The sequence below is a fragment of the Ptychodera flava genome, chromosome 21 (assembly GCF_041260155.1).
Source record: "Ptychodera flava strain L36383 chromosome 21, AS_Pfla_20210202, whole genome shotgun sequence".
Lineage (NCBI taxonomy): Eukaryota > Metazoa > Hemichordata > Enteropneusta > Ptychoderidae > Ptychodera > Ptychodera flava.
In genome coordinates this window covers 17,433,228-17,453,754 of record NC_091948.1, presented here as the reverse complement: position 1 = coordinate 17,453,754, position 20,527 = coordinate 17,433,228, and the positions used below count along the sequence as shown (strand labels likewise).

The following is a 20,527-nucleotide window of genomic DNA, read 5'->3' as shown; positions in this document are numbered from 1 at the left end:
ATTAATAAAATTCGAAAACTTGATACCACTTAAAAATATCTAACATATAATTTGAAACCAGATTATATGTAGAAAACATAACAATTTTGTTTTGCATTATCTATTATAATTCTAAAATGACAGGGTATGAAAGACTGACATAAAAAAGTGATTAAAACTTGATAAGCAATATTGAAATGACTCTTGTTTAAAATGTAAAAACTTTATTGTCAAACAATATTGTTGTTTTGTTATTTTGTATTTAAAGAACGTCATGTACCTTTTTGTAAAAATGTGAGATTTTCAGAAGCGATGCAACTTTATTGACCTTATGAACAGGTAATGTTACAATTTATAAGAAGAAATCACAATTGGATTTCTACGGAATGATGTTTTACGAGAATCTTTGAAAGGAGTCTCGCATTCGCCCCCAAGTATTACCAATTGTAAATTTTATCTTAGTTTTCTTACGTAATAAATCAATGATATTATCGACGTCGCAATGTTTCTGTGAAGCGACAATGCATCACAAAATGTGGTCCTATTTATCTTCACATACGGATCGAGACTGCTAATTCTGATCACGTCCAGGGTCTGTAGTCTGCCAGGAAGCTGGGGACTAAATCGCATTTAAGATTATCACAGATTATGTAAGTATTAATGCCAGGATAAAATGCTGTATGACATGAGATGAGCTACTTATCAAGTGGTTATAAAACCTACAGTATATCTCCAAGACGTCAACTGCGATGATTAATGCGGTAAAAAGATATTTCTCCGGACTTTATTAAAATAGACTAATTTGTGAATGATTCAACGATTTCGTTGTTTTGGAATATAACCCACCTTTCAACAAGGGGGTTCGATTTTTAGTTTGCGATACCACAGACAAATAGAGAGACAGTTTTTTTCTATTTGTCTGTGGCGATACGTGGCTTGTCAGTTCAACGGGAAGCAAAAACAAATTTCGCCTAGACAGCGGCATAAGTCCTGTTCGAAAAAAAGTTAAAGGGAACATGAAGGGTCCTGCCAATGTTGTAGAGCGTGGTCCAGTTTATCGGAAGATTGCGAAGTTAACAATTTAGCTCGGTATTGAACCACTCGTTTTAAGTTTAGGGATTTGGCCGAGTGGTTCTGAGTGAGCCGTCTTCGCCAGGTGACTCGATGCCGCACCTTGTGAGTTCGAATCCAGTCGAAAATTTACTGAATTAAAGTAGTTGCTCGAGATTTCACTACACAAAATCCGCACTACAGTCAGGTAAGCTGACATCATTATAATCATCGCAATGCGGTAGCAGGTACCTTAGATTTAAAAATCCTAAATTTTTAACAATTTTATAACTTGGTGAGCTATTGCTTTTCTCTGTAATGTTTATTTTAGTTGGAGCAGAAAAATCATCTTGCGCGGCGTGCCGTGAGATTCGGCTCCCCCTCGATTCTCGCTAATCATTTCCATTAAAGACCTTTCATAATGTAGCATGTTTTGAAACTCGATATAAAATGTAAACTATCACGAACAGCAGAATCTCTTCTCATTATGACATTTTAATACCAAGGACACAAACGTTACTTAAGTTTGCTCATGGGAAGTCTGAAATTTAACGCCCAATATCGAAAGTAATTTTTTATATCAAAACATTAAATTATTGAAAGTTGTATCCAAGGTCCTTAAATCAAGAACGGCGACTTCAATTATTGATGTCGCTATGCATGATACGATCCGCTACTATTGTGAATTAAATATTTTCATCATCGTGATCAAGTTTTCCATTTTAATCACTTGATTCTTTTCCTAGATGTCGTTGGCTACTCTGCTCGTACGAGACCTCAAATCGCTACTTTCATCTGTAGTTCTTCGCGCACATTAACACTTGCACCTCAACTAGACCTTATGATATTTAGCTATTTTTCGCCCACTTCTCTCTCCTTTCTTCGTGTCTGAACTTTGACCCTTTCTGCTTGCTTTTGGCTGCCCTTTGGCGGCATCATGTGAGGGATGTTGCTTGGCACCGTTGCAAGGGGCATTTTCAGGAAATTACCGGTTCTCTTCTGAACGCGCCTTAATCATTTCAATTGGATCAAAGCATCCGTCATTGTTTAGCGTTGATGGATAGGAGCCCCCTAGTAATCACGTCATAGTAATGGGATATCCACAATACAGCTAATTAATAAAGGAGTTGATAGGGTTTCCTTCATTCGTCATCAATTTTCATTAAAGGATCCTATTGAATTCATTTCTGACAAAAATCAATCTCGGAAAGAAGTATGTACGTTTCCGTTCTCGAACCCAACGGATGAAACAATTTTTGCCCGAATACTGTTAATACTCTGCGCAACTTCCGCGTGCGTCATAAGACCTTTTTGAAGTATCTAGACTAGTCTTCGCTGTCTTTGTAGCTTTTTACACGCCGTTAACTTTAAAATTTGCTAACTTTAGAGCTTTAGCTAAAATTATTTTGAAAAAAAATTGGACGTACGTTCGCCAAAAATAAGACCTATTCCTCGATGGTGCCTTTTTACCATAAATAAGTCTGTAAACAATTAAGCCATTAAGTCTAGTAAGGTGTGGAATATGCCATGCAAGCCCCTAAGAGAACTTGGCCTAGCAATTTTGAAATTGTTCCAACATGTTCTCGGGGATACTTTGAATATTATAGACGTGAATACTGATATTAAAGCCAAATCATCGTAGCGACAGTGTCGTAGTATAATTAATGTGGCACTGTGTGTGATGGACTCGTCAATTTTGCGACTGTCGCAAAGGGGTATAATACTTACTCGAGAGTGTGTGCTATATATCGCCTATCGTGTCGACCCCTGAAAAAATATGCTCAATACAGTTTCACATTATAATTGGCTATTTGAAAGTTCAAAATGAATCATACATGTTGCCCATGGCGACATATGACGTAATCCTGAGATTACACTTACAGAGCATTGGCGATGTCCAAAGTGTCTGTCGGACATGTACAATCTTGAAGACTTGAAATTCGGGGATATAGGGGCAAAAATTTGTAACGAGTCAAAAGCAACATTACATAAAAACGGTCATGTAATTGTCACTATGCCACACCGTATATTTTGGGACTCCTTTCTAGTGTCTAGAGCCTGCCAAATACCAATGAAACTCGAGATGAGTTTTTGCCGCAGTTATCTAAATATTGAGTATTTTACTTTGAAATTTACTAGGAAGCAAAAATAGATGTATGGCATCATATCTACAATAGATTGTCCGATGGTAGCATTTTACGGAAAATATCTTAGCAAACATTCAAATCATTCTAAAGCTTACTAGACTTCTTATCAGGACAGTCAGTCGGTTCTGAGATGACGTTTCTCAGGCAGGGAGAGGGGAGGAAGTGTTGGAGAACAGAAAGATAGAGAGACAGACAGACAGACAGATGAAGAGGAGCAGGGAGGGGTCGGACGAAGTGACAAAAAAGTGTTAGAACGTAAAAGTCAAACATTTACCCTGACCAAGGCGCCTCCGCTGAGAAAGAAAAAAATGTTTGATTTTTTTATGATGATGATATGCCTTTCACAATGACTACATTTTACGTAATGCTCGTAAATTCGATTAGCAACGTTACAGAGTTCGGGAATCATAAGTTATGTTCTGAACAAACCCAAGCCTTTGACTTGCGAACGTTTGGCAACTTTATCTGCAAAGGGCACGATTTGGGGCAATGAATTTTCCTGAATAAGGCTGCATTCACGAACATCATTGGAGGGGTGAGATTTCAGGGAGGGACTTGAAAAAAAGTTACAATATGCCAGGGGGGCTCCGAATAAAATTGACATTGCAAAGGTGGGGGACTTGAAAATTTACTGAATATCGAATTCCTTTTCAAATGCCTTCTGACACTTTCATTTCCTGCCATTTCCATTTTTAGCGCGCTCTTCGGGCGCAAGTTTTAGGGTATCAATAAACAGACAAAAGATTTAGGTTTTCATTATTCTACTAATCCAAACCCTCTGTTGTGCAAAACTGTCCTCTATAATGACTAAAAGTTCAACTTTACCTTTCAATAACAATTTGGGAGATAACGTATTTGATACCATTCTTCCATTGACAATACATTGGGTCTAGATCATCGTAAAATGTTCATGTGGCCGTATGTAAATTTTTATTTTTTGAGGACTTTGACAGAATACAAACTATTTAGAATAGCGCATGTTGTCATCAACAACATCTGGAAGTTTCAGGTCAAACTACCTTTGAATGACAATTTGGGTGATGAGAGCCTATGCGTTACTTGTAGTTTCCTCATAGCCAGCAATGTATATTGAATCCAAATTTTTCAGTGAAAAATTCCAAAATCACAATTCTTGCACACACATGGACTTGTAACCACCTTAGTCTAATCAAGTACATAAATATCAATTATCAAACGTCTATCATACAGTCACGGATTTAGCTAGTTTTGTATTGTAAAAATACTTCTTCATAATTTCCTCATGTACTACGATGTATAATGCATCAACATTTTGGTTAAATTCCAAAATCAAATTTCAAGTACACAGGGACTTGTACCCACCCAAGACTAATCAAGTATATTAAGCATACATAAATACACAGATTTAACGAGTTATGTATTGTAAGAAAATCACCGTTTCCTCATAGACTACAATGTATAGCGGAGCAACAGTTTCGGCGAAATTCAAAAATAAAATTTCTTGTACTCATATGCACATGTAACAACCCTCTTCTAATCAAGTACAATTATGTCAATTATTAAGGGTCCATATATGCACAAATATTGCAAGTTTTAAATTGGAAAAAACATTAATTCACAGTTTTGTCATAGACTCCCATGTGTAGTGGATCAACATTTTCGGTGAAATTCCAAAATTAAATTTCTTATACACAAGTGCACTTCTAAACAACCCATGCTAATCAAGTACATTTATCTCAGTTATCAAACGTCTATAGATGAACAGGTATTGCTAGTTTTATATTGGAAAGTACGTGTTCATAGGTTCCTCAAAGACTACCATATATAGTGAATCAACATTATCGATGACATCCAAAAATCAAATGTTTTGTAAACACATGCACTTTTTACCAGCCACTTCAAGCAAAGTAAATTTCCAGGATTTATAACACAAAAATAAATGTAGAGAAATAGCTTGTTTTTATGGGGAAAATGTTAATAGTATGCTCAATAGACTCCCATGTATTATGATTTGATATTTTTGGACGAAGCACTATCTGAGAATATTTTGCCTTCCCTTTTGAGGGAAAGGACTTCAAAATTATAGCCAGTCAGAATGGGGGGATTTTGTTAGGGGTACTTAAAAAAATCTCAGAACTTTTTTCAGAATTCCCCCCCCTCCAGAGGTGTTTGTTAATGCAGCCTAATGAGTCACTATCGTTGAATTAGCATACCAAAACAATGCTCATTAATATGCTTCAATTAGAATACATTTGTCTAGCATTCAATGTCTAGTATTAAGTGAGTGCCAAAATCAGGTATTTTCGGGTTGTTAATGAATTGTTATTCCCTCGAAAATGAAACCGACGGCGAAAACCTATTTGATTGCACATATCACCGACGTTTGACTGTCTGTCTGTTCATTTTACTGCCATTCGACACTTAACACACAAATAGGACTCGTTTCGTCAGGGTTATGACCCTCATTCTCAATCCGCGGTTTTCAGATGACAGCGGAGTGGTGCCCGACACACCGAGGGGAATTGTCCCCTACTCTAAGCCTGTCAATCAAGACAACGATGAAACTGTGGCAGCGAAATGCCATGCACCATACGTCGAGATCAGATGTTTTAATGATCAAGTGTGTTTCCCAATCATTTTGTGAGTATTTGTCATCCTCAACGTTGTTAAGCTACCAACGTATTTACGCGCAAAATTACATGGCCTGTCCTCATAACATGCTCACCTCTTTTAGTATTTTTATAGAACATGTCTTTTATGACTGACTTTGACGAACATATGTAGCATTTTTTTTTAATTTGTAGCGCTTTGATAATTTTTCATTATGCTTTGTCCCTAAAACGGTTGTTAAAAACGAATATTCCTTACAATTTCTTTTCATTGATTGTTCAGCAGGTGAATGTAGGAAAGTACATTTCAGTTCAAATTTAGATGCACACTTGTCACCGTCAAAATAGTCAGTCGATCAGTTCTTAATGGCGTCAAGTGACGTGAAATATTGCACGCTATATAGATTGTTTATTCCATGTGCATGAGCCGCAGCCACGGCGACAACTTTATGAGGTATTAGGATCATACAATATTAAAGAGTGGCTTTAGTGATTGCGAACTGTTGAGATAATCAGAACAGACTGAACTTACTTCAATAAAATCACAGTCGGAGCAATGTGCAAGATATCGATAATACACCTTTGTGCATTTGTCGAAGTTAGACCTGACCTTAGATCCTCGTTCCAGCGGATCCCAACTGATTCTGTTCTTTTCTTCATAGTAAAAGGGGGATCGAGGGGAAGGTGGGCAAGACTAGGTCACAGACATAAAGCAGACAGGCGTACACGTGTATTGGCAGGCAGACAGACAACTAGGGATATGGAGAGGCTTGGGGAGAAGATGAGCAATGAGAAAGAAGCTTGCCATGTCATTTTGTTCACGAGTTTTTATAAAATGCCATATTCGAAATAGGACAAACTTAAAATACTTTCAGCTGACACATTTTACGTGAAGTAATCGACAGTGTGAGAGACCGAAAACGCGTATGTGTGTCGTACATACCTTGATTACTATGAGTGGTATGTATTAGCTGTACGTGTGTGAAATCATGGGTGTTGTTGTGAACTGACTCAACATGTTAATGGGCTTTCTTTCGAAAACCTTTCTGCCTCACAAGTAAGATATGCAGGTAAATCGATCTCTTTAAGCTTGATAGGATGGATTCAGTTCGGATATTTAGTTTGGGGTCGTGGGTTCAAATCCAACAAGAGTCAAAATGTTTGCAGTGTAGAATATATACATATATATCTATATATATATATATATATATATATATATATATATATATATATATATATTATATAATATTACTTTGTACTTGAAGTAATCTGTTTATTTATTTATTTATATTATATATATATATATATATATATATATATATATATATATACATATATTTATATATAAATTCACCACATTAATCCCGCCTTTTAATTGTTAAAGTATTTACTAAAGTAAAGACCGAAGGCATTGTAAAGAAAGTCAAACACCGTCATTTTCTCATCATGGCAAGTTTTGATTTGATAAGAACAAAATTAACAATGTATGTGAAAGAAATGTTAGTGTCTTTCTTTGAAGGGCTGATATCCTTTTCTATGCCTTAGTAAAAGGAGTTCAAAGAAAGACTCGTCAAAAACGTATAATTAGAGCATTAAGAATCAAAAAATGTTATGTAAGACCGTTGTTAATAACAAAAGTAGCAGAAAACAACGGCCTATTGTATAGATTCGGCAAAAACTGAAACTTAAAATCTTCTCATATAAAACCATCCTTTTCAATCTACCTTTCCAATAACTACAGTCCATAATTCTTGGTAAACGCAGAGTTATTGAGATTAATTAACTAATTCGACACTTTCCCTATTTGACACAAAACAAACGGCGTGACAGAATTCCGGAAGCTATGTTGCAGGATGAGACTGAGACCAGCATAGATACATGAGGAAGATTAAATCAGTGACTATCAACTGAAACCTAGGAATTTACAACCGACGTTAAACCAACCCCCGTTCGGCCTTAATCCAAAAATCTAGCAACATATTTACTAGTATATAAGGATTGCAATTTCAAAAGGAAACAGAAGACAGAAACGCTTCATAATCTTCTTAACACCTCACACACTTAATCCCAATCCCGGGCCTTTTTGAGGCTGGGTATAAGTTAATGGATAATTACTGTATACGTTTCCCGCTTTACTTCAAATTTAACAGTGTAGCTGCATAGGTAGAATAATGATGAACACATAGTAGAAGATTGTGCTAGAAATGGCACTTTGTCCTTGAGGTCTCGTACAACAGATCTCAGACCAAGTATTGAAAATATGCCGTTTCATTTACTAAAAGTTGAGTTATATCTCTCAAGTGTAGTCAACATTGTATGCTTGGAACAACAAGTGTGCTTTAATTGCGAGTTGACAACTTCCGTCTGAAGCTGAAGCATATTCAAGGTGAAGAGAAATTACAAAATGTTTTGTTGGATGATATGGACACATGACGTATGGTGGTTACGCATGTAGACAAAACCCTGCTTTGCCAGCAGATAATAGTAGCGCTACAAGCAGATGTGCACTGTCTCTGTGTAAAATAAAACTTAAGACTTTACAGGGACGATGACCACGACGCGGAAAATGCAAACTATGTCCCAGACAGTGACAGGTAGGCGTCTGAGTCGGAAAAGGAAGGTATGCTTCAGAGATAAAAGGGAACCCTGCAGGAAATGAAGCTTACGTTGCGACTCAGAAAATGAAAGATACCTCTAAAATAATAAAAGGTATGCCAAGAACAATCAGTCTACTGCCATTGCTATACATGGTAGTGGTCATTAACATTTATGATCAGTCAAAAGGTCATGTTGGACCAAATGCTAACCTTCTGGTGAAGTGTATTGAAACATCAAGTATAAGCAGCTTTCCAGATTAGCGCTCGCGCGCGTTTCAACCGAGCTATATCGCAAATATAGCAAGGTTATTTTCACGTTTCAACCAATCAGATAGCTGTATTTTCACCATCAAAATACCGCTATGATATAATTGTAGATTTTGGTTGACAGATGTCTCCTTATGATTTTTCAACATATAATGCTTTGAATCCGTTCCTCCAAGGAATAAATGTGACGGCAAATAACCTTAAAGTCATGACCTTTGTCATGATCCATGTGAAATTCTGTTGTTGGACCAGACTAGCAACCAATCGATCCAATTGGAAAGATTAAACCAGCAGCATGCAGTAATTGCGGAGTTATATGACCAAATAAGCGTGTTAATTAGGGAGCTTTGACTAGCAGACGTGTTTGTCGTGACTTGTCGTCATCAAACTTGTGTTATTTATAGAGATCTGCGACAATTGTGATGTCAAATTGGAATTTTATAATCACCAAGGCGGCCCTTCACACAGTCTAATGGTCACGAGAAGGCAAAATGCCTATGGCTGTAAGTTACACGGCCTTGGTTAATTTGACTGAATTTAATGATGATGCTTGCATTACAACATTGTATTCGCGCATAAATGGCGCTCAGAAGCCTATTAACCGGGATGTCGAATGTGATAAACACTTTAGTCGTGAATAAGTTGACTAAAACCAAATCTCATGGGTAAACTGTCATTGCAAGAAGACACTTACCCCCGGGTATAGCTGTGGTTAATATACATTGTGTGACACATATTGAGCCGTATGACCTTGTGGCAACCTATCTCCAAACACCTCAAATCTCCCCAGCTTATATATAACGGCGTCTATTCAAAATTTTTACATGCAACTATAGACTTTAACGCCTGTGTTAGGGTCGTTTTCATTAAATGTGTAATGTTGCTGCGGTTTACAGACTCTCGTGTTTGAGAACAGAGCTAGAAATTCGGGCTACGATTGTGTCGATTGTCGATATACTGCTGCAGCCGATGAATTAGTCTTTGATAAACGCGTTATGAAGTGCATATCAAGATAATGATGATTGCGTTTGAGGTAATACTCGACAAGTTGCTTGATACCGGACATCCTGTGGTGTTAACTGTGCTCAATTCGAAGAAAATTGTAATTATAAATACCTTTCTTAGCAATACATTCATGTTATAAATTGAACTGTTAATGTGCCACAGGGATGCATGTGCAATCTACAATGCATACCTGAACTTAGTTACAAAGTGCAATTAAATGTGTAGCAGAATATAACTTAAGTAACAGTTTGTCGACGTCATAGTGCGTAATTCCATCGCAATAACGAAATACTTCATAAACTTCTATCGAAAACTGTCCAGATGTTTAAATACGAAATTTCGATGTAACTTCTGTAATATGCAAGCGACAATATAATATGGAGGATAACTGATTTCTACAAAAAGGTAATTTACCAATTGGCTATGCTGCTTACTTATAAAACGTTGGTGAATCTTCTTCCTAATTAATGATGCCATTGTCAGTGACGCAGTCTATGCTGCATTATTTATTTTGAAATTTATGAAATAATCGTCAAGACTTCATAAGATCAAACCTGGAAAAAATAGTGCACAGGAGGTACTTCATAAAGTGTATTACAAACACATATCGGTGCATGTTGCTCGTGCGAACTTTTAATTGAATGTTTATCAAAAACGTCATGATTAACTGTGCCACAATGATTGAAAAAATATTATAATGTCTTGATAATATCTACAAAATTGCCCTTGACAAAAGACAGCTGGGAACACTAAGTTTGTTATGAAGATTGTAACATTTAGATTGGTCCAATTAGCTGTGATTGTTTGCCGCATCCGCTAAACAAGGTCCCACAATTGCCAGATAAGATAAGCCGTCTCTGTTTAAAATATGCTTTAGGAAATACCGCTTAAAGCTAGCTACTGTTATATCAAATACTTTTCCTCTGCTTGTAAACATTTTCAATGTTTATCTCATAATTTACTAATCTTTCCTCCTCCTCATCTTTTAAAGTTATATTTATGTGTTAGAGCTGAATTCTACTGAACTTTTCACGAACGCAACGGTTACCGCATTGACTTGGAGATTCTTTCAATAATTGCCGATGAATCGCTTCGTTGTGAAACTTGTAATAGATTTTCCGAGCATCCATCATTCAAAGCAAAGGCTAACCGGAGGTTTATTATTCTTACACGGTACTCTAACATTAAACTGCAGTTTATCAACAATTCTCGTTATTTAAGAGCGACACTCGGTTAAAATATTATTTTGGCTCGATGAGAGCAGGCTGAATTTAATTGAATTTTTTGAGAGTAATGAGGTAAACCATGAGAGTTGCCAGAAGACAGATGAAGAGACTCGGCTTTAGGTGTCATTATGTGTGGGCTTACTTGTAATTACACACAGGCACCATATATTTTCCTCGGTGCTTTTAAAATAGGTTTTCTTGTAACTAACAGGGCATGCAATTTTTCTAAACTGACTCGACACAGGACCTCTTGAGAATTAGACCTTGTCTTCCGAAGCAGCCGTGAATTAGTTCATTTTCGAATTCGGCTGGTCATAATTCACAAGTCATGAAGCAATTTTGAGAGTAACAATTCATCCATCAATTAGAAAAACAAAGTTAAAACTATTTGGCCATCTCAAGGGCGTCATCTCTACACTTCCCTTGCTTCACTATTAACCGAATAGAACAGTTTCTTCGCCGGAGAGGCTCATTTCAGCAGATGCACTTTATCCACTTTCTACCCCTGAGACAGCCATGGTAATCTAGAATTAGTATTTTTCTGAAAATTAAATAGTTCATTTTCGGATTACCGCTCCCTTGCCGGTACTGCGCTCTACTTATCGAAGATATCTTTTTTCGGTGTATTCTTGCCACAGGATTCGTGTTGGAAAATGGAAATGTTGGGATAATCGTCTTCTTATCTTACCTTGAAATGAAGTAAATAACATTTGATGAAATTGTAATTGCGTTGATTTCTGTTTCTTAGCCATTTGTTTCCGCGAGAGAAACTTGAGACACGAACAATTAATTTTAAAGTGGTATACTCTATACACTGATATATTTTATTGAGAGTTATGGGAGTCTTAAAAAGTAATTTCTGCTCTATTATAAGCAAGAATTTCTACGTTGAGAATGTTTATCACGTATAATACCTGTAAAAGTATCTTCGTAAGTACCAGCGACAGAATGTACGCGTACTTCCTGCAGTCACGTTCCAATGTGTACTATTGGGTAACAGGCTGATTATCTTTATTACACAATTAATGATCATGCTGTATCGCGATTTGTCGGGAGAAGTCACGTGATTAGAAACTAGATAATCCAAGTGCTCACTTGCTAGAAAAAGTTACGTCACAGAATTTATTGTTTCAGAATGTATTTCCCCGGGGAAATCGTCTTTGACAGGGTGTCCGGGCACAAACATTGAAAACAATAACATGGAGCAGTATTAAAACCTATAACCTGATCTTTATTCGAGTTATAGCTCTAGTTTATTACCCCTCTTGGCTATTCATTACCAGAAGCTCATCGCCAATTCTCTCTGTCTACATCCTTGGGAAACAATAAGGCATTTCTTGCAATGCACTGCCTTATTGTTATCCAAGGTTGTAGACAGAGAGAAATGGCGACCAACAATTTATTTATCTTTTGTATCTATCTATATTATCTATCTACAGTATCTATCTATCTATCGTATCTATCTATCTATCTATCTATCTATCTATCTATCTATCTGTCTGTCTGTCTATCTGTCTGTCTGTCTGTCTGTCTGTCTGTCTGTCAATCTGTCTATGTATACATTTATCATATTAGACTCCTACCTACGGTATGGATTGTAGGTGGGCAGAACCTTTTGCAAGTTCATTCGTATTCAATGCATGTGTAACGTCAAAATTTAATTGGCGCATGCCTCAGAGAGTAACGGTGGAATCGGTGTAAATGACTATTTCGGTCTGAAGATTGTCAAATAAAAGTCAAAAATTAATTACAATACTAAAGGACTGTCGGTAAAATACTTTGACATACTAAGGTCTCTAGACACAGATCCATTAATTTTTTTGCGGTTGTTGCATTGTCAGCATCTTTCAGTCATGTATCCGATACTGAAAATTTCTACCTCACAGGTCGATGTTGCGAGTTTTTATAAAGCGCCATTTGCAAACAGTAAGCTTATTTATCAGTATAAGGTTAATTGTCACATTTAATGCTTTGTCAAGGAAAAACTCAACTAATCAAAATGGAAGGGGTAATTGTAATTGGGTTTGGTTTTTTGCCAACTGAGATCTTAAAAGCTGTAAAACCTGTGAACGGATACCAACGCGGGAATTGTATGTAGACGAAGGTGGGAGTATTCTCTGCGGTTAATGACGTAAACAGATAAAAATTTTCTGAGACCTGAAAGCAGCTGTTGATGTTCAATCCCTGATGTTGTAAAATTATTTCTATCATTGATAGGTATCGGGGTGCTAGTCTCAATTTCACTCACTTTGTTACTACGCTCCGTTTCTCCAGATAACAGTCGCCACCAGTACAAGTCAAAGATAAAGTAATGACATATGGCAGGGTTAAGCCAAGGGTCACTGCAGAAGAAGATCTTATCTAAATTGATTTTAGAAATCACGCTTAACATCATTCACCAACCTTTACAGAAGTTCGACATCTGGAAATTTCATCCTGTTCTTGTCCCTAAAGTTTTAACTGTAATGGCAAGTACACAACCAAGATCATTTGGAACAACTGTTTTGCAATGCTTGGTACAGATACGTACAATGAGCTATGAAGTGCGCTTGTGCTGTGTAAGTTGATATAAGTGGTTCAGATCTGCACTTAAATTGCGTGTACGACTTCTAGAGGCAGTTTCCTGCTGTGGATGTTAACTAAATGTGATGTAGACAAGATCTTGGGATATGTTAGGTTTCACAGCTTTGGCATGAGACTTGTAGGAGAAATATCTGCGAGCAGTCTAGTCTGTTGGTATATGTAAACACGAAGCAACACATGCAACGTAAACTAAGTTCAAGTTTACTGACGTTTCACAAAGTAAAACTGACTAGACGTAGGTTTTGTGGCACTATGTGGAATCCGATCAAACACGTTACGCCGAGTTAAAGTCACATGTTAAACATCTAATCCATCAACAGAACCCATGCACAAAGATGGCTATATATACTTCAACCTTTATACATCACTAATTTGCTCCAAGGTTCGTACCATCTTTCACTGGATATATTATCTTATATGTATCAGATAAAGATTAAATAATTCATCATACCCTTCGAAATGCAAGATAAGCGTGTAAGGTCGTTAAAATTGCTCAGAGGTATAACATGCATAACTCAAATATTCGTACTGTGGTTAAGTACATCACTCGTTCTTTGGCTTTTGGAGTCACATCTACAGTACATTCTTAAAGTATAATGCGATGGCGCCTCGAAGTGAAATACCTAAACTTTTGCTTAAATTTTCCTAAATGAAGGTTGCAACAATTCTATTATCAAATCAAGAATAAAAGTCAGGGGTCACCGTGCAAAATTTGGCACTATAGAGAAACAAATTACAAGTACCAAACATTTACGATATTGAAATTCAAAATGGCTGCCATCCCTGTGTTAACTCTAAGACGAAAAATGAAATTTTCTGTTTGTGAAAAACTAAAACGATGACTTTTTTCCTCTATGAGTTTCCAAATGAGCCCTTCATGCGGTAGACCAGAAAAAGTATTGCAAAAGCTGAGAGTCCGAATATCTGTCCCGATCCCCTAAGCACACTCTACCCTAAATATGAGGCGCAACATGTTAGCTTATCAGTATATAAACAGAAGGAATGTTAGCATTCCAAATTGAATGCGAAATATAATTACGTTCAATTATAAAGTAAAGTTTTGTGCCCGGACAGGACAGCTGGACAACAAGTTTTTCCGTGCGATATATCGATGGTATTACGTCCTGTCTAAATCGATATGAGCGGGATATAAGGTAGCACTGTTTATACCATGTGAGTGTATGACTGGAGAGTTTAAGGTTTTCGTGATACAGACTTTATGATGGAAGGTCATTAAAATCAATGACGAGTGAAAATTTGAAATGTGTGGGCTGAAATCTTTCATAGATAAGACTCTGATACTAGTCCTGAGCCTTGTACACTAACCTTCGGGCAGACCTAGGCACTGGTTGATGGTTATATTCATAGCGTTGATGAAATAATTGTAAATCGACTAACAGATGTTAGAATTGAACATATAAATCATATTTGTTGTGACAAGATCAGCAATCTTTGAAGAAATGAAAAAAAGGGTATTTAAAACTTCAAAATTACCTATTAAGGCATCGTCTTGATCTCTGTAAAATCTTCCAAATCTCGCTCATCGTGCAAATAAGCATTAAGGTCATTTAAAACCGACGGCAGTTGTGCTTATGATGTTAAATATAATAGCTGGCACGTGACAACCTACTGAAATTCACGTCAGCAGTTGTGATGTCATATCATCGACATATAAAGCATGTTATGTAAATTATGTTGTAAAACTCTGCATGAAATTCATATGGTCGCTCTCTCCTCAATTACTTGATGCGTATGTCTTCGTCCTATAATTCATCTGTATTGTGTAGGAAGATTTGTTTGTTATTCATGAATTCATACATGTCTTGAGATTGATATTTAAATTAGGCAAAAAATTGTCCTTTTTTTCACAAACGTAGATCGTGATGATAAGATTGATGAAATATTCATGGTGACCTCTGTTTGTGATGATGAAATCCTCACCAATGAATACCGACCGATGCCGAGAATTGAATATTGATGGTACCAGTGTCCAGCCAAATTGTCGACTTTGAAGAGTCACACTATCTAGCCATGAACTGTCAGTTTTGAAGGCAAAACGGGCAGAATGAGTTGGGGTTTTTTCGTGGTACGCATATCCAAGAAGTCTAAATTCTCCAAAAACACATTGCCTATTCTCAACAAACCTGCTAGTCCGATGCAATGATGTCATAAACGCGAATTACGGAGAAAAGTATACTTATTGTTAATCTTTAAATATTGCCATTCTACTAAATTGATTTTGTACCGCATGTCACGTTTTGTATACGACTACTGCAATTATAATGTTTTCACCTTTGCAACTTGTAAAGTGTGCTTGGATCATACTTTACTTGATGAGGTGATTTAGAATAGTAAATGCAATATTTTACGCCAGTGCATATGCTCGACTGATACTGACTCATTATCAGTTGTTTTGAATATCAAAATATTCACCTCCACACTTTGCATAAGTGAATGTGTTGTTTAAGAAATTGTGGACTAGATGTTGGAGAAAGCTTATAAATTAACAATAACAATATCTATTCATAATGCTTGTCAATATTTGTATATATATATATATATATATATATATATATATATATATATATATATATATATATATATATATATATATATATATATATATATAATGCATTGTTGGCTCCATGGAGTCAAAGATTATTGCCGACAAAAAGAAATGTCGATCGGGGTCATTTTGCACTCAACGAATTCCTAGAATCCGTTTCTATTGCTTCGATTTGTGTATTTTGATACATGCATTGATCATCGATAGCAACTCAACGCAGATAATATGCCGTCTAATGGCTCTCTTACAACCTGTCTCTTCCTGGAAATAAAAGGTAGTGCCACTACTTTGTCACTTAGCTAGGGAGATCAGGTATTGTAGCATTCAGGCGAGTAATTGTGGTGACACAGCGTATATGCAAACCTGGTCTATGACCGGGAAAGAGTTGGTCTTACCTTGCAGTGTAGACACTCTGACATTAATGAAACTTATTAAATTCGTTGGCCAATAAAATGATGTACTTGTTTATTTACCTTGAGTACATACTGTGTATCCCAATTAATATGAAGTTAAACAATCATTCATTCATTCATTCATTCATTCAGTTATTACTTACTTAATTAATTAATTAATTTAATTACTTATTCATGTATTTAAGTAATCATTTATTTATTTCTTCCTCATTGACATCAACATTTGTAGAAGATTCTAACTGACTTTACTCTGAGATGACAGTTTCGTGACCCTTGTGTCCTTCATCATTATATTATTCAGTTTACCATACTGCATTTTATCTCGCCAGTTACTGGTGAGCAAACCGGCGTATGGAACTGTCTCTTGTCAATCTTCTCGGTAAGTGGAATGCGCCATGGAGTAATTTAGACGATCTATCAACATACAAACAACGGCAAAGGCTGGAGAGACCACCAACAACGCCAGACGCTACCCTAGTGGGCGGATGTTTTGTGAGCAGTCAGGGAATTGACTGGTATGTCTCCTGTATGAATTATGACAATATTAAGCATGTGCCGAGTTTTAAAATTAGCGTTCCAATCCATGGCCTTAGCTGATGAAAGGATGTTTATGATGTGCAAAAATACTCTTTTTTTCAGCTGAAATATACCGGGTCATTATTCGACCTTTGAAATCAACAAAAGAATTCTAAAATTTGCTAAGGGTGACATTTTCTCCTGAAGAATGACTTCATTCTTGGATTTTGATATCGAATGGAATACATTTCAAGGGAATTGGAATTCACGTAAATAGACAAAATCAACTGAGATAAATCGTTCCTTCATAATAGTCCATTGAAATATAGTCCTACACCGAAATCATTTGGAAAAAACTATCGTTATAGATAATTCCAGGCTTGCGTAAATTATTATTTTGTCATTTTATCACAGTGTTAGGACTGACTCTAAGCATCATTGAAAATGTACATGTATATCGGACCTGATGGAAGAGAGTTAATTTCAAATTCGTGTACGTAAGGCCCAGCTCTCCTTTGTTTCTGTCTCCGGCTGTCAGATAATATTGAGCGGCAGAAGTATTTCGGTGTTCTTTGTAATGTTTGTTGACACACTCAAATTTCAACAGGCAAATAGAATAGGAACACATAAAAATGACATTGAAATCCGAAATACCTAGAAACATTTATCCTAACACAAAAAGCATGAGGCATGATACGTAAATATGCAGAGAAAAATTACGTCATTGTCACATCTAGCCAAATAGAATATGGACAAACCTGAAAGTAACGTCTCGTATTGGTAAAGCAAATATCTTCACTTAATCTTGCGGAGGAGCCGACACTGTCCCGTACATCTTGTATACGTGGCTTGTCTGAACGTTCGAACAAGTCCCTTACCTTACAATTCAGTTCTCTAGACCTCTGCCTTCAGCGTACGTATATTATAAGATGTATTGCCAAGGCTGACTGCTCACGTTCGATTAATCGCCAGCGTCAGTCCGTACATCTCTTTATTAATTTCTTTTTTCACGGCTTTGTTGCAAGCTAATAGCGAGAGATAACATTACTCTTCTTTGACACTTTATTAATATAGTGAACAAAATGAAATGTGCCAGTATGGTGAGAAATTTTCTGTTTCCAGAAGCGGAACCGATTCGCGATAACACTGCAAATGGTGTGTGGATAAGAATTTGTTTCCTCGCACAACGAACTCGAAACGACGTCAGTGTTATCGAAAATACTATCTGATTTTACTTTCTCATTAAGGTAGAACGTGCCTCCGGGACGGATATTCGAACTATCAAACTTTTACATTTCTTTTCTTTTCTGATCTACAATTTGTAGGGGTCTATTTTAAAGCTCTAGGTGTAAAACAACTGTTGACCGTCTTAATTTTTCGAAAATCGAAAATTTATTTTTCTCCATAGAGTTAACATGGTGTGGCGGCCACTGAGATATCGGTAAATCTTGGGTGATTTATTTCTCTAGTACCAAATTTTGCGCGGTGACTCCAATATTTATTCACGATGTTTAAAGAGGATAGTTGAAAGATTCCTTAAGGAAAGTTTAAGTAAAAGTTTAAGTTTTTCATTTTAAATTGAAGCGACAAACGGTGATATCTTAGGCATTTTTACAACGTTGCGCGCTATGAATGCGTTAACAGGAAACACCGAATGAAACAACATTAACACAGACGTTCAGAAAGTCGAAACACACAGATATAGCGATCGTTTTATTTCAAACATGTTATTTTGGATGTAGAGTTGAAAAATAAAGAGGTTACTTGAAGTATCAAATTTGTCCTTTTTCCTCGAGTTTGCAAATTTGTCGACGTCGTTTCACATTGTCTGTCATCCAATGAAAAATATTGTGAAAAAAGAACAAATTGAAATTTCCCCAAGGGGGACGGTCATAATTTGATACCGTATGGTTTTCTTCAGTGATTACATTTATTCTTTGCTTGACAAACGAGAGGCGATTTTAATTTAGATTTCATCGTTTTCCGTTTCCGTCGGATAAATATTTGCCGAGAGTTAATAAACCTCATATCAAATATTGAAAAATCCTCGCAGCGGTAAAGGTCTTTTTATTTGCAAATGCAATTCGGTTACCCAGCAGGAGACATCAAAAAGAAAATATGCCTACGCGAAAGTATTCCGAACTTAATGAGCTCCTAGGGCCGTAAGCGGAATATGGTGAGGATTATCTCATAGATAACTAAAAGCAGATTAAAGTCAATGGTGGAAGACAGCACAAACAAATATAAACTAGGTAAAAAACCATGGATACTTCACTTATATAGTAAAATTTACTCCCATAGGAGACGGCATGGACTGAAAAAACCTGAAAGCGGTTACGATAATGTTGTAAATACTTTATTTCTTGGGGTAAATGTTTAAAACTCGTCTCCACTGTAATTCGATCATTAGCAGTTCACTTGTGGGTAGTCTGTCAGATTTTCAGCTTCGATGCCGCCAAACCTTCCGTTCGTCAAATGCTTGTGACGGCCTTCAACTCGTCGTCCGTGTTGGAAAGTTTTACGTACTAACGTACCACAGTTCTTGCTGGAAAAAAGTGGTCGCTTTTCTTTTAGGTAAAATGCACCACGGGAACTTATATATTGGCGCTAGAATTTTTGCAAAAGACGTTCGTGATCTTGTATGGTCTGGTTTTGACTCTCGCGGAGTGAATTAAGTCTTGACGGTCTTAATTTCATGAAAAAAAATCGAAAATTTTACTTTTCCCCATGGAATTAACACAAGGATGGCCTCCATCTTGGATTTCATGTGTTTGTAAATTTAGGTAATACGTTCCTTAAACACCAAAATTTGCAATGTGATTCCTGATTGGTATTTTTGGTTATAAAAAGAAATTCTTTTTAAGTTTCCTTAGAAAACCTTGAGCCAAAGTTTAAGACGTCCTTCAGTTTCGATGCACGTCGTACCTCAAGATAACATGCACCTCGATAATGAGGATTTAAACGTTTGCCTATACTTTGCTGAAAGAAACTTGAAAGCGTCTTCAATCTCCCGTATTCAGCGTTTTCCTCTTAAGTTTAGCAAAGATGTGTCACTCTATAGATGGTTAAGGTAGTATGCACATCGTAAGTGAAAGACTTAAACTTTTGCTCTAACTTTCCACAAGGAATCTTTCAATCGTTCTCTTTCAAAATCAAGAATAAAAATAGGGGGTTACCGTGCAAACTTTGGTACCAGAGAAACAAATTACCCAAGATTTACCGATATTAGAAATTCAAAATGGCCGCCATCCCTGTGTTAACTCTATGGAGAAAAATAAAAATTTTCGAATTTTGAAAAAAAAAGTTTTCTTTCACCAGGAGCTTTAAAATGAATCCCCACATGTGGTATATCAGAAGAGAATTGTAAAACTTTGAGAGTCCGAATGTCTGTCCCCGAGGTGCGTCCTACCTTAACATCTAAGCTCTTCATCGCCGATTCGCAGTAGGGCCTACACAGGTCCTCGCTCACCATTGTACACAATTGGTTTAGGTCAAACCATAATGGTCAATAATGTTAAAAATCGTTGTTAGTTGTAAGAATTATGACATAAGTGGCAGACGCTGGAGTTCACGACAAACATCTCACTTAA

The 20,527-nt window shown here is 36.6% G+C and overlaps 1 protein-coding gene across 3 annotated transcripts in view; it reads right to left on the bottom strand.

Annotated features, from left to right (window-relative positions):
• LOC139121592 (arg8-vasotocin receptor-like) overlaps positions 1-20,527 on the bottom strand; it is a 170,866-nt gene that overhangs the window by 105,456 nt on the left and 44,883 nt on the right. For 2 of the 3 annotated variants that reach the window (XM_070686627.1, XM_070686631.1), the window contains exon 1: positions 14,937-15,051. The exons of the other annotated variant lie outside the window; for it this stretch is intronic. The gene's annotated coding sequence lies outside the window, so the exon portion shown is untranslated. Of the gene's footprint in view, positions 1-14,936; positions 15,052-20,527 lie in introns of those variants that run through there. 3 annotated transcript variants of the gene reach the window in all.